Source organism: Perissodus microlepis, chromosome 1 (assembly GCF_051167445.1).
Source record: "Perissodus microlepis isolate ML-2025 ecotype Zambia chromosome 1, ASM5116744v1, whole genome shotgun sequence".
Lineage (NCBI taxonomy): Eukaryota > Metazoa > Chordata > Actinopteri > Cichliformes > Cichlidae > Perissodus > Perissodus microlepis.
Window position 1 is genome coordinate 19067361 of NC_140461.1, and position 15039 is coordinate 19082399.

At 40.3% G+C, this 15039-nt stretch overlaps 1 protein-coding gene and 1 long non-coding RNA gene across 3 annotated transcripts in view; one reads left to right on the forward strand and one right to left on the reverse strand.

The window, feature by feature from the left end:
- The window catches only part of zfhx3b (zinc finger homeobox 3b), a 285848-nt gene that overhangs the window by 55208 nt on the left and 215601 nt on the right, over nt 1–15039 (forward strand). The window contains exon 1 of one of the 2 annotated variants that reach the window (XM_084933814.1): nt 282–477. The exons of the other annotated variant lie outside the window; for it this stretch is intronic. The gene's annotated coding sequence lies outside the window, so the exon portion shown is untranslated. Of the gene's footprint in view, nt 1–281; nt 478–15039 lie in introns of those variants that run through there. 2 annotated transcript variants of the gene reach the window in all.
- LOC146393731 (uncharacterized) lies at nt 11512–12112 on the reverse strand. Its single transcript, XR_014799973.1, has 2 exons — nt 11910–12112; nt 11512–11654 (listed from the first exon to the last, which is right to left on the reverse strand). It is a non-coding gene; the product is annotated as an uncharacterized LOC146393731 (long non-coding RNA).

The following is a 15039-nucleotide window of genomic DNA, read 5'->3' on the forward strand; positions in this document are numbered from 1 at the left end:
CCACGTGTGCGTTTGTGTTTGTCTGTGTCATCGCGTGCACATGTCTGTGTACGTCACTTACATGCAAGCGTGTGCATCAGCATTCTGGCTGTCCGTGCATGTGTGTATGTGTGTCCCCCAGGCTAGACAAAGCATGCTACTCCTTGGCAGTTCCCCCCCTGTCACCGCAGAGGCCTCAGTGTGTGTGAGTGCAAGTGTGTGATCAATCTCACGTGGACCAGTCGTGGTGTCAGGGCAGCAGTGGATCTGACTCTCACTCACCCCTCTATCTCTCTCTCTCTCTCTGTCTCCCTCTCATCTCTCCCCCTGTCCCATTTCTCTTCCTCTTTCTCTCTTGCTCCTATCCATCCTTTTCTTTGACTGTGGGACAGTAGGAATGCTGGGTCAGAAGCAAGCCTATAGAGCACCCATCTATCCAAGAGGATAATTAATGCATGCCAAGTTGGACGACTGATCCCGCCAGCAGACTCCAAACAGGTACCTATGCCTTCCTCCTCTGTGGAGCTGCCCTGCTCTGTCTCACTTTGTCACCTGATCTTTGCTGACTGACTGATTTGCTGACTAGCACTCTCTCATGCTTCCTCTTTTTCACACTGTCTCTCTCCCGCCCTCTCTCTCTCTCCTCACTCTTTCACCCTCTCTCTCTCTCACACGCACAAACACACACCGCTCGCACATACTGTACGCAAGGCTATACTCGAGTGCATGCAGTCACATTACTGAGTAACTTTTAATAGTGTTTGCTCGAATTAGAATGGCTCGGTTTTTGTTCCACAATGTGTGGGTTTGCAGGTTTACAGGTGTAGAGTTAGAGAGACACATTTTCTGCTCTGAGGTGGCAAATGTCATGTTTTTGAAGTTGAAGTGGGTTGTCTTTACTGCTCTGGGCTGTACTAGGTGCTTCTACACCTCTGATCGCCTCTGATCGACTTTCACAAAGGTTACAGCTTCTCTCTTTACTGTGATTTTGTGTATTTGATGTGTTACTCCTTGCTGAGTTAAAAAAAAAAGCACAATATGTGGCAAACTGTGATAATTCTCAAGCATATAAGTCTGTTTGACTGCTTTGCAACATTGTTTCTTCTTTACACTCAAATGTGGGGCTCCTAAAAATTATTATAAGAATAATAAACAATAAAAAGAATGAAAGATGATATTAATTTCAATTGTATTGAAGGTAGTAATGGTTGTTAAACTTGAAGTTGCAGTATGAGTAGTACATTTGTTAGTTTTCCAAATGATGGTTTATTCTCTTTCTATTTACTACCAAACTAAACAATATGCATTAAATTCACATGACCTGGTAAAAGGATAATTAAAAACTTTAGCCACTGTTTTGAGTTTCCCCTCGTCCCATTAGTCAGATTGACAGGTTAGATCAACTTTCGAAGTCCTGTAGGCATGTAGGCAAACAGCTACTTCACAGATGTGAGGAAAGAGGAAAAGGTGTTTCCTGTAAATGTCACTCTCATTTTTAGATGAAGAGAGATTTTTCTAAAGGGTCAGCACAAGAATTTATGGTAGGCACTGCTCTGGGACTTTTCAGAGGGGGTTAATTTGGAGAGTATGTGCCAAGGCTTTCAGCAGTCTTTTTTTTTTTGCCAAAAACAAAAAAACAACAACAACAAAACCCCCCAAAAACCTTCCATCAAAAGCTGTTTGGTGTTGTATTGTAATATGTCTTAAATATGTTAGCATTCCATTTATTAGATGACACTAGGTAACCCATTTAGAAGTTGTTTTAAACTTAATTTACACGTACATCCACCAGTCCAAAAGGTTAATGGCTGACAAATTAACCCCTGCAGCATTATCTTACAAATGGCCTGCAGCATATGATAACCTATAATCAATATCACCAATTATATGTCAGGCAGAGGCTATTGGCTGTGACCTGTCTCTCATGGAGAGACTTTCTGAGGAAACAGGATCTCCTCCACTATGTAGATGCAGGATATCTCACATGCTGATGTCATTAGAGACACCTGGGACCACCTATCATCCACTGGCTGCATCTATTCATCTGATTTTGTTGCTTCATAACCTTCCACTCTGCTTTTTTTTCTCTTCTCTTCCACTTCATATTTGTATCCTCTGCATCTTCTTACTGTTGTCCTCTTCCTTCCTTTCATTCTGCCTCTCCATCTCTAGTTTTAAATAAATGTGGTCATTTTCAAAACATAGTCTAAAATGTTTAGTCACACATTTCCTTGTGACTCCCACTTGGCAAAAAACATAAGAAAATCTTTTCTGACCAGATAACATCGTTTAATTTTGTCATAATACCTAAAACATTTTGCTGCTCAAATTAAATTGCTGTTTATATAATCCTTGAGCTGAATGTGCCTTTATTAATAAAGCATTTTCACCCAAAGAATAAATAACCAATTTTATTTAAATTGACTGGAAATCAGAAAAACTTAATTCTTCCTCACTCCATCTTTTTTTTTCTTTTCCAAAGGATTTAACTCTGGAGAAACCACAAACCTGGCCTCACACATACAAATCACTACTTGAATCGGAACACCTGAGCTTCTCCTTACAGTTAAAATAAAATTATTTTGTTTGTTCTTAAGTTGAGATAAAGAAAGTGTTAATGACAGTTTTTTTTTAATTTAACAGGCCATTCAACAACTCCAAACGTGAAATCAAAATTACGTAATTAGTAATAAATAAAGAAATAAGCACGATTAAAAAACATGCCAGGTAATGCTTTTTAGAGAACTGTCGGCCTTTTGCTAAACATGGGCACCTGAAGGTTTAATAAAGTCAAGCTGCTTCCATATTAGAAGTATTACAACCACTGTAATGATATAGCTTGCACTATTATTATTTTTATTATTATTTTTTGCTATTTTGCCCCAAATCACACGATACAGCTTAAAAAAAGTGTGTGGCTTAAGCTTTTTTGTTTAGTTTTACGTGACGAGGAAAAAAATCTAATTGGGTGGCCTCGTCACAAACTTTAAAAATTAAAGGTTTCTGATTCTCAGTTTCCGTCGTGGTCTAAACGATTTAAATGGAAAATAATATATTTATGAAGTAGGCGACCCACCTTAAATTCGATATTTCTCAAGTCTTACATTTCGTGGAGATCCATTTAAAATGTATCGTCTACAACTCTTTATGCATTTGAATAATAAAAATAATAATAATACAAATAATAATAATAAACAAAAAAGACATGTTGTTTATTTATTTGGCGCTGGAACATTCGGGCAGATAGGCAGGCATGTAGACAGCAGGCGCTTCTGTCTGCGTCCGCGCTGCTCCCGTAATGGTCACTGGCTTCAGAGACCTTGAACTTCACCGGAGCTGCTTGGGGGTTCAAATGCGGGGGGGCAGCTGAGAGCCATATGCCTTCAAGTGACTGCTGTTACACCCAGCGCAGGGGTGAGTAATGCTCACCGACTCTTACAGGGAGGACAAATACCCACTGGTTCTCTGACGCCTGAATATTTCTCTAAAATATATATAATCCTTCATATTTGCGTATCTGCGTTTGTTCAGTTTTTTACACAAATCTCGCGATTATGAATTTCCCGTGCTCCACACTGGCCTGCGTGTCACTGCTCTGCGGGCTTACAGCATTAATTTTTATCAAGAAATGGAACCTGATATTGATTAAAATTTTATATTCAGGAAGGTATATATTTCTTAAATTTCCGCGATAAAGGCCTCATGAATGTTGAACCTTTGAATAGCAGCATGCAGATGGGCCTATAAAATATTCAGCCAAGAGAAAGGTAAGTGATGTGTAGAGTTCAAAACAAAAAAAGGGAGGGGGTCAACTTGGGTGGGTTTAGCCCCTCACACTGCAGCCACCCGTTACCCTCACCCACGCTCTTTCTGCTGTCCAGAGCTGCTTTAAATTTCGGCCCATCTTTGGATACAGAGGGTGGGGTTGTGGCTTACTGGAAACCAACATAAATAGAAGGCAAGCAAATAATTGTAAGGCCTACTCGACTCTAAATGTCTTGGTGATGGTCCTGCTACATTCATCATCCTCTTTTGTTTTTTCTTTGTTTCTTTCTTTTTTCTTTTTCTTTCTTTTTTTTACCCACAAAACGGGCTATTTTGTTTCATAAATGTTAATTGATTAATGATCAAACATTCTCGCCAGTAGATCCGTTTACATCCTGCATTGATGTTTCAGGTTTCTATTTTTATTGCACATCAGTTTGGGCTATGTAAGACTACAGGCCCTATCCTCTACACGATATGTCAGTTCTTGCAGTATATGATGTCATGTTTGAAACCCCTTTGGTCTTTGAATGACTGAAAGTAACTCTTAATAACGGAGGCTAAATAAACACTATTATTTCGCTGTTGTGGGGAAAAAGATGGGGCTGACACCGAGGTTGAAGATAAATAAATGATGTTTAGATTTGAGTCTTGAAAACAAACTCAGGTAGATGAAACGCTTGATTGTGGCAGGTCCCAATACTACTCGTTTGCCTGCTCGGAAAAAAAGCCAAGGTTTATTATCCATATTTTCTACCGCTAAACTTTGATAAATAATGAAAAAAAAAAAGTTTGGGGTTATTTTTTATCCGGAGGCTCATAAAACGATTTGGCAAAGATTAAACAGCAGGCCCTACTCTGACTTTAATTACACTGAAGTCAGGTTTATATTATAAATAATTTAGTCTTAAAAAAAAAATTGGGATTATTTATGTCGCTCTTTTCACAATTAAAATCACAATTTAAAAAAAAATGTCTTTTCTACTCACAATAGCAACAACAACAAAACAAGAACAAATTAAAGAAAACTTTAAATAAATAAATATATATATATATATATATATATATATTACGAAAAGGCTTAAAAAACAACATGTTGAGTACAAGATTGGCCCTAATTGGTGTACTCATGTTAACAAGTGTCCTATTAGAATATAATGAATATTAAATAGACGGAATAAACTTGTCAGATTCAATTGGATCACTCGCCAAATTCCTCAACAGTTGGCCCGCGAGGCAATTAATACAAGCTATTACCCCGCGATAAGGCCTAATTAGCCCCGATTAGTGCAGAAGGGGAGGGTGGGGGCGCTAATTGAAAAATCCTTCAGAAAAGGGAGGTTGTGTATTGTAGGCACGAGCTCCTTAAGCAGCTCTCAGTGGTAAATACCATTCACATTCAAATGAGAGTGACAAACTTTGGCACAGAAACAAGCACACGTCCGCCTCCCGGCCTCAGCCTTTTTTTTAAGCGCTCCGCCTTTTGTTAACCTGACACGTGCTTAGAGGAGCGTGATATGGTTAATTCCGTAGGAGGATGGCACCGTGCCCGACAGCCCGGAAAAGAAACCCGACCACATACATTTAAAAAAAAAAAAGAAAGAAAGAAAAGAAACAATAAAAAAAACAATAATTAAAATGATCTCTCTTTTTTTGGCCTCTGCCTTCGCCTTACATTAAAATGTAAAGCTCCCGGAGACATGCGCACACAGCCAAGCGCGCACACAGCAGCCAACAAAAGCACAGTAGAAGAATAATCTTCGTTGAAATAAAAAGGGGGAGTGTGTGTGTGTTAAGAATGGACTTCAAATGCGTTTAAGCTACAGTATAGAGAGCAGAGCCTTGCACCTGTCTCCCTCTCGCTGGAGATTTGCACCCCTCCTGCTGCCGGCATTGAACAGTCGTGTGTGTCTGAGTGTGCGTGTGTGTGACCAGCCATGCATGTCATATTTTTCGACCGAGACACACGCACTGGCACATCCAAACGACGCCTTTCCTGCGGCATTTGTCTCTTTCTTGCGCATTACAGTGAATATGTGACCTAAATAACCATTTTATTGTCTGTTCCTCCTTTTAGGCTTCTCATAAGAACAATCCGTAATATTGCACGTTTTGTCGTATCCTCCCTCCTTCTCCATGGTATAGTCTTCTTTGATGAGTGTAATATTAACATGATAAGGAGATGTCAATGAAAAGCTCTCTACCTGACTGAGCAGACGGCTCTGTGATATACTGGGTCTAATGTAATATTAATGCATGCAGGGCTTGTTTCTTATCAGGAAAGATCTCTCCAAAATTGTCCTCCACAGGGACCCACTTAAAGAGTGAAGCCCACATAATAGAAATGATCACTCTTTTTTAGCCTGCATCTGAAAGATATCACTCCGTTTTATGCAGTTTGTGACAGGAATGCTAAACTCTTAGTTTATTTACCATTTGCATATGTATATGTTTTTAGTTCATTCAGATACATTATTTTTGTTAAATGTACAGTTTTAAGTTTGATCATCTCCCATTAAACATTTTTTTAATAATAATCGCCATTAAAATAAATTAATTCAATTAAAATTTCATATTTTTTATAAATATTTAGGCTCTGGCGCTGAGAATATTCTGAGATCAAAATGAAAATGATTATTGTAAAATTGGAATCATGCTAAGTCACTAAATGAAAGTACTTACATTTGAAATTAGATGGCACTTTTACTGCTATCATCATAATTACTCTGGAATTCACTGGTAATTTCTCATATTAATTGCAAAGGTATTTCCATTATCCTCTGTTTATTATATTTATATGCATATGCATATTAATTTATAATATCTTAATGGTTGTCTGGGAATCGCTACAAAAAATCAGAAATAATTTTTGTGCATGGTACCGAATAAGTGTTGACTCCAGCTTAGGTCACTTGAGTTGTATTTAAATGAAAAAATGTTGTCACTTTTAGGTATTGATTGTGGGATTGCAAATATGTAAGTAAAATTGAGTGTTGATGTGCCTCGTCTGGGCTGTTCCCTGTTAACAGAGAGCACCCAAGGATAATGAGGCATAATGCTGCCTGAGACGGGGCCTCCTGCTGAATAAATCCTAAATTATACCCCAAACCTAAAGTGAACATTCTCCTGGGGGCTGCAAGGTCAAGTCCACGACCTTTAACCCCAGAGAGTCTGGGTCTGGAGAGGAGGTGAAGCAAGAGACTGAACATAGCTGCTGCTGCTGCTGATGATGATGGCAAGGGAAGTGCCGAGGACCTGGTTGTTGTATGTCTCCGCAGCCTGCTGTCCTCAGCCCTGCTCCTCCCGGCTTGATTTTAGCCAACACTCCATCTATTATTTAGGAGACTTATTAAAAGTTATTTCAGAGCCATCAGGTCCTGCCAGATGACCTGAGAAAGAGGCCCTCCTGAGTGGCCAGGCAGACTGGATAATCCAAATGGACACAGTGGAACTGCTAAAACACATAGACTGAAAACAAACAGAAAACAGAGCCTGCATTATTAAGAGGTGCATCCACTATAGGCAAAATAAGAGCTTTTCAATATTTCACAAGCACAATCTCAAGTATAGAAGAATGTTTAATTAAAGCCAAGTTTTGCAGTAAGATGGAAAAAAGTAGATGGCGTGAAGCATGAAAAGCATAAAAACCCAGTTTCAGCAATGCACAAAACTTTATTAAATATCTTCTGAATTATGTGAGAAAAATCATTTTTAAATTCTTAAATTTGTTTCAAAAAACAGAGCAAAACAAAAAAAGACTTAAGCAAGACCTGTTTTAAAATTTTGAGGTTTTGATGAAATGAAGCGGAAACTAACAGACGTTTGAACCACAGAAATTCACAAAAATAGGGTTGTAATCATTACAATATTTTAAATGTAAATTGTTTTCATTTGTTAAGTAAACTGCAAATGCACCTTATTTTCTGGGAATATTTAAATACTACAGCAGCAAACAAGAAAATCCAACAGAAGAGGATTTTGTTTCAAATCCCTTTTTAAATTTTATTCGAATTCTACAGCCAATAAAAGCCGGACCATATTCAAACATGTAGGCTTAGGAGGCCGACTTAACCTATGGCTTGACACAGCTTTTGTGTCGTTCTGTGTTTAGTTTTGAATATTCATATCTTTGTTGTAAAAGCGTGACATAACCTTTTTCCACCTAATGAGATGTGCGCACATGCACTTCCCATCTGTGTCCAGAGAGGGCAGGGCTATCATGGAGAGGTGGGGGTGGGGGGTGATTGGGGTTGGGGGTGAAAGGCGTATAGAGCAGGAGCTGGCCGAGGCGGAAAGGTCAGGAGAGGCAGGAGACAGGCGGGCTGGCCGACTACTAAAGCTTTGAACCTAACAGATGGTGAAGGTTAGGTGACGTCCCCTCGCCTGGCCTTTCCCCAGTAATTGAGGATAATTTGAGCACCAAAGAGAGCAGGCCTGTCCACTGTCAGGCCCAGAGAGGAGAGACGAGGTTAATATGAAAATGATTTTGCATTATGGTTGGCTTTGTGAGGCTGGGCGCAATCCTAATCCTGGCCTGAGGCAGCAGGAATGAAGAAGTGTCACCCTGGGTCCAGGCGCCACGCCATGCACATGAATACATCTCCAACCCATGGCCCTGTGCCCCCCATTAACCAGCACTCTGCCAGGACCGATTACACACTCCCACTCAGAAGCCAGGCTTTGGGGGCATTTTAGGGAGGCTTGGGAGTGAACTGACATCACCTCTTATCCCATAAGAACAAAAGAGGTACAGAAAGGCCATGTGATATCAATGGGGATTTTTCACCTCTCACCGCAGCTACTGTATCTGAGCACATCATTGCCTCTTTGCAACTTAACTCGAAACATTTGGAGTTGTTGAAATCTTATAAAGAAACACTGCAAGCGATGTTTAAATGTTACATCTTGTCTAATCATTTATGTTTCCTTAGACTGTGACACATCTTTTGAAAAACTTTGCACCTTAACTACACTAACCAGACCTACACCCACAGGACGAGCTTGTAAAACTTCCCAAATGTGGGGCCAGTATATTAAGAAAGTTGCCTATTGGTGCAATGAAGTCATTTATAACTATTGATATAATAGTCAAACTGGGCATGTTAACCCGAACAGCCTTGGAGGGAGTTTCTGGGAAAATGGAGGTGCCCTGGGGACCCACTCATAAGCTCAAGTAAGACTCAATAGATAGATGTAATTTAAAATGCATGCCTTGGAGACAAAATAACACTCAAACATAGAAATATTTACCCTGTCAACTGTGGAATCCTAATTTTTAGCAGGTCTGCCACAGTGAGACCAAATTTTTTTTTAAGATGTAAATATTTCAATGAGCATTATCATAAATGTATGAAGTTTGTCCATAATAACCACTTTAATCAGATGATTTCCCATCTGTATAGTTTGCTTGTCCATTGCTCATCATTTTTTCTGATGATCTGCTCCTGCTGTATTTATCTCATTTTTAAATTCACCATATGACAAGTGTCCAATAATCTCTCCACATGTTTGTGTGGATACACACAGCTCTTTGTGTGTCTGTGAGTAGCTGCGTGTGCTGTTGAGCTGGGTGGCCCGTGGGCTCCCTCAGGTGTAGTCCAGATGAAGGGGTCTTTACCGGGGCGTCCCTGCTGCTGTGCCCTCTGCTTGTCTACCTTGCTCCCGATGAGCAGCACGCTTTAAACCTCCTCAGCTTGTGACCTCCTCCTCCAGCATGGCCTGTCTGAGCAGTAAACGGACTCTCCCCGCCCTGGAGGATAGTCCCTGGCTGTAAATGCAGTCCCCATCTTTCTTTCGCGTTTGCCCTCCTTGTTCACAGGAGCCCCTGCTGAAGTTCATGTTCATGTCGAGAATGTAGCTAAATAATAACTTAGTGGCTCTACTTACACCACTGATTTTGGTAATTGTCTGAAAGATGAAGCAAAAGGAGTGGGGTTTTCTTCCCTCTGTGGATTGGTCAGTTGTCAGGTCAGCTGTTCTCTCAGAGGAAAAATGCTGAATAAAAACTGCATGCTGCTTCCCTAAACAATGAGAGAAGCAGCTATTTTACGAGACTATTAGGCCATTTTCTTTTCACTGGCAACAAAGAGATGCAAACACAGGCTTACACACACTTTGAATATGACTGAATTTTTCTCTTATTTTCCAGTTTACATGTCGCTAAATCACATGAATGAAATATTTTAATCCGATTCCTCACCAGGGGTCTGTGTCTTGTTTTTTTTGTAGTGGGAGATATTGTTTTGCATGTGTTTTCTATTGTACAAGTGCAGGCTAGAGATCTGGGAGGAACCAGTGGCATGACAGGGCTTTCTATAATATTACTTTCTGATTATTTCACTTTTTTTTTTTTTTTGCTTCAATTGGAAAAACAACATTCATCATTCTTTTGACCTATAAGATCATGGCAGAAAGTATGTCTTTGAAAGGTAAAACAAAAAATCCACTTTTAAATAAGATCAATTGTAAACAAACCTGGGGCAACCCTTTGAAAAGCCCCACCAAGAGATTTACCTCACCCTGTGGCAAATAATATTTCTTGAACTGAGCTTAAATTTCAAGTGCCTTGGGTTTATAAGAACCTGGAACAAAAGAAAGCCAGTCTCTGAACAGCAAATATTATCTGCTGGTTGGGCAAGATGTCAAGATTGCCTTTTTGTTGTCTCAAATACAGGGCCAGATCTAGTGTCTAGCAAATCCCAGAATAAACCTCAGAATAGACTCCTGTTTACTAGAATTTAGTAGGATTGCTGTAAAACCACATCTGCATTTATAGTTTGATTTAGTCCTTATCTGTGTAATGAATTTTCACAAGTTGCCTTCTTCTGGGATTACTTTAAGTTTCTTTTTAACCGCTTCCCTTGCTTGTTGAAATATGTGTTAATTCACAGTAAAAACAGCATTCAATCAACATTTGGTTTTTTCTCAGCTATCAAAATGTTTGCTCAAACTTTATTAGATTTGACTGCAATTTTAGGCTCCAAGTAATTCTGGATGACATTAGAATAACTATATTTTTTATGTTTCCACTTATGATATGCAATATAATTTATAAGAGGATTGAGTGTGGAAAAAAAAGGTGCTGGCTCGCTATATAATGGCTATCTTTCAGGATGATAAACATTGCAATAACTATTTACTGTTCCTTGGTAATAACAGTACTGGGAAACCAAGTAATGTCCTGTTCCCTTGATCAGTCTCATCGAGTCATGATGAAAGCATATGGGAATTTGCTATAGGGGCCTGGTGTGACATCCATTACTCCTTAATATCCTGTAATCTTTCCACTCTCCTCACTCCTTCCCCCCAAAATTCCCATCACTGCAAATATAACACCCCACCTCAGCACAAACATTCCCTCTCTGTCCTTAATGCTGTGACTGATTTTGTCTTTTGTTTGTTTATGATATTAAAAAAAAAAGTGAACACATCAGAAAGAAATGGCTAAGTAATCATAAAAGAAAGCTGCTGCTGCACCGCTGAGTCACTTTTCTTTTAATTGGATACAGCTTTTCAGTGAACTTCACAGGCTGGGTAAAGGGAGGAACGGTACTGTCTGTAATTTCGTTTTACTTTGTAGTGAGCCCTTGTCAGAGCCAAATAAACGTAGTGCAGCTCACCGACCGGGCAACCTGTCTTACAAACCATTGCAACCCAGCAAGAGAGCCTTCTCTGTCATCTGATGTTCCACTCTACTTAAAACAGAGCTGGGGGGTTAGAGTGTGGGGTGCAGGGAAAAAAGAAAACGAAAAAGAGAGAAGCCATGGCCCCGCTATCATCATTTTATTTTGATTTTTTTCATCCCATTCTTTAATCCCTCTGATGAAGTCTGGACAGGCAGAGGCATGCTCTCGCAGACAGCAATTTCACTTCACCATATGCGCCTCACACATGGCAGGGAGGAGAGGGGTCTGTCGGCAGCACAGCCAGGAGAAAGAAGAGAGGAAGAAAATTCATGACATGAAATCCAGAACGGGCAGCAGTCGGGTGCATTGATACCCCGTGATGTTTCGTCTGCAGCATCCACTTAATGCTCCTTTAGAAACGCGCCTGTCATGCATGCACCCTTGCAAAAACACATTAAATGAGGCATGCCACGAATGATACTTTGGCCCATCGCAAATTAATAACACATATGCAGGTAAACATATGAGCCAGGTACTCACACAGAAGGAGCCAGGTACCCACACAAAATGGTGGTGAGCTCAGTGCTGCTTTGCCCCTCCCTGCACTGAGTATGTGGTGCCGACACCCCGATCACATGATTAGAGAGGATGGAAAAAGGCTGCATGTCTACTGTGGTTGCCTTCAGACTTCCCTGGTTTGTTCGCTCGCCTGTAGGAGATGCCTTTAGTACACAGTAGGCAAGCATCGGTTAAACGCAGGGCAGCAAACAGAGGGTTAGATTACACGTATTTTATGATATGACCAAAAAACAACAACTTACATTCTGAATATATTTGTTTCTGCATACATGCCCTTAAGCACTACAACATTTATATGGATATCAAAAACAACAGCATCAACAAAAATAGATGCATGTCATTGTAAAGGGGACAGGAAGGGGAAAGGGAATAGGTGGAGGGGGGCTAAAATAATTAAATTTGGGTCAATAGACCTTGCCCAGTTACATATAAGACGAGATCCATAATCCTGCTTGTTCCCTGCATTTCCAGCACATTCTGTGCTGAGCAAGCAGGTTGCTCCTTAAATCTCACACTTGCTTCCTATATACATAATATATCCATCTCATATCCTCTAGTCCTGTTTATTCCCTCGGTGAAATATGTGTACATCCCAGATGGGATACATTGCTTTCGTTCTTCGTAAGGTGGATAGAGGGAGCCAGGACCGGGTTACACCAAAGCTCTGATTGGGTAATATGTAATTAAGGCTGCGTTTGGCAGCTTTCGATTTTAGGTGAGAATTGAAGGGGAATTAGAGTGGCTGTGTCTATTACTAAGCTCAACTGAGAGCTCGGGAAGCTCAGTGTCCTCTTATAGACTCCTCCGCAGTAGGCCTGTCGGGCTTGCTGACATTGAGATGCTGTTGAAATGACCCGGTATCTTTAGAGAACGTCACCGTGTCTGCAGGGACAGAAAACAAAATAGAGGCAATTTACCTGTTTGATGATGATCGATGATGACACTTTGCTTTGATTGAAAGGTTTTCGCTCATTTCGAAACAAACGTCTTAGCACAAGGGTTTCCATCTGGTCCCATCCAAGATACTACCGTGAAACATTTTTCACAGCAACACATCAGTGTCACCGCGCCCATGCCGAGTTGGACAGTAGCTTCAGTGAATCGCTTTAAATGTATTTTAAATGGCAATCATGAGTCCTGCTGAGTGATTGATGTTGTCAGCAAATAGAGTATACCTAGGCAACCCTGGGCCCAGCAGGTGTAGATCAGCAGTACATTACGCAAACAGGAGAAATGTGGCACGCATGTGTTGGTGTCTGAGAGAAGAAAACATATATCAGCCGTCCCTCGGCAGAGGCAGTGCATGTACTGTAGCCACTGGTTGTGTGGTAAGAGCTTCGCCCAGGAGGATCTGTATAATGCTCTTCATTTGCTGGAGGGAAAACTGAGACATCCTGAGATATTGACCCAACTATTGACATCATTTGATGGTTTCTTTCAAGCATATTGTTAGGCTGCCAAGGAAAGAGAGTGAGAGTGTCTAGGGGGTGATCTCTCTGTCATCAGGGCCGCATGTGTGTAATGTACTACATGCATATTCAAGCTACTGTTGTTTAGAAAAAAGTAATCCCTCATCCTGGCCCGTGCAGCTTAGCCTTCCTCTTTTTCAAGTTTTTAAATCAAAGAATGGCTCCAGCTCGCTAACGCTTCTCATGCCTGTCAGTTTGTGTGTGTGAGTGTGTGTATGTATCAGCTGGTCTGATTAAGTAAATGTGTTAAAAAAAAATAATTGTAACTTTTGAATAATCACAGTGAAATTCATCATTCATCATTAAACTGTAATTTGTTTCTGTTGAAAATTTAAATATTTTAGTCACCATTTGGTAATTACCCTAATTCACCGAGAGACTGTTACTGCGTCCAGTCAGCGTTTGGTCTGTGGAGGCTGCCCTTGACTTTGAGCCGTTCCCAGGCTCCTAAGGGCTGCAAGGGGCTCCAAGGGGACAGCTTTGTGTGACGCACAGAGAGCAGATGTTCCTCTGCATTTGTTGTGACCAGTTTGGGATGCTTTCTCTGTCCAGACATGACCTCCGACCCTTTAGGTTGATTAGCATGCTCCCGCAGTAGGGGTTGAAAAACAAATCTCTCGTAATCACAGCAGCTTTGCATTTAAGATGGGAGGAAAATCTGTTTTCAGCGAAGGATCTTTTTTCAGTTCAATGCATTAAACTGATAAGCTGTTATATGTGATTTTTTTTTTATACAAGAAATTTGTTTAGTGCTATTTTGGTTATCTAAACGAAATCTGGAAAAAGCTTAGCACAGTGTCTTATTTTAATTAAAAAAAAAATGCATTTTTCTTCCTCACTATTTAAAGGCCTTTGCTTTTGGAATATTTTCTTTTAGGCACAATACCTCAGAATTTTGTCTATGATTGTATTTTTCCATGTTTTCTTTCTTTATCCCTTCTTTCTTGCTTTTCTGCACAGATACAATAAACTACATTAAATGAGAATTTTTATAACATGGATATAGTAGTGGGTCTTTATGCTGTATGGTTATATTTGAAAAATGACACTTAAGCTACAAACACTCTTAGGCTAACAAAAGTTCAGCTTCAAGTTTAAGCGGTACAGTTTTTCTTTTTTCCCCGTGATGCTGTGTTTGTGTGTACCACTTTCACTGTATGCAGGGTTTCTGAGAACTCATATGTGCGAAGATGGAGCTCAAGCAATGCATCCCAGCTGAACTGGGAATATATTCCACTTGTCTTAAATAGTTAGGTCATGAATTCACCTGGCATGGCACCTCTGTCTCAAATAGGGGTCCTCTCTTCTGCTTTTCCTTCCGCTCACTATGTATCATGCAGCGCTGAGATGTTGTGAAGCTGCTCCCCACTGACCACCTTAAGGCCCCCAGGCTTTCTGTGGGGAATGAGCTGACTTGCTGACCACTTCAATAAAATTCAATCATGGGTATCATTCACAATTCTTGTAACTATGTTCAGACTTTATAATGTGACAGGCTCTGTCAAAATCTAGATTATTGGAATAGAAGTTAAAGCAAAATTTTCCTCCAATGGATCATTTGTGGGTGGGGCAAATGCTGTTACTGAAAGGTGTGCTGAAAGGGAAAAGGGAAATGGGAAGAC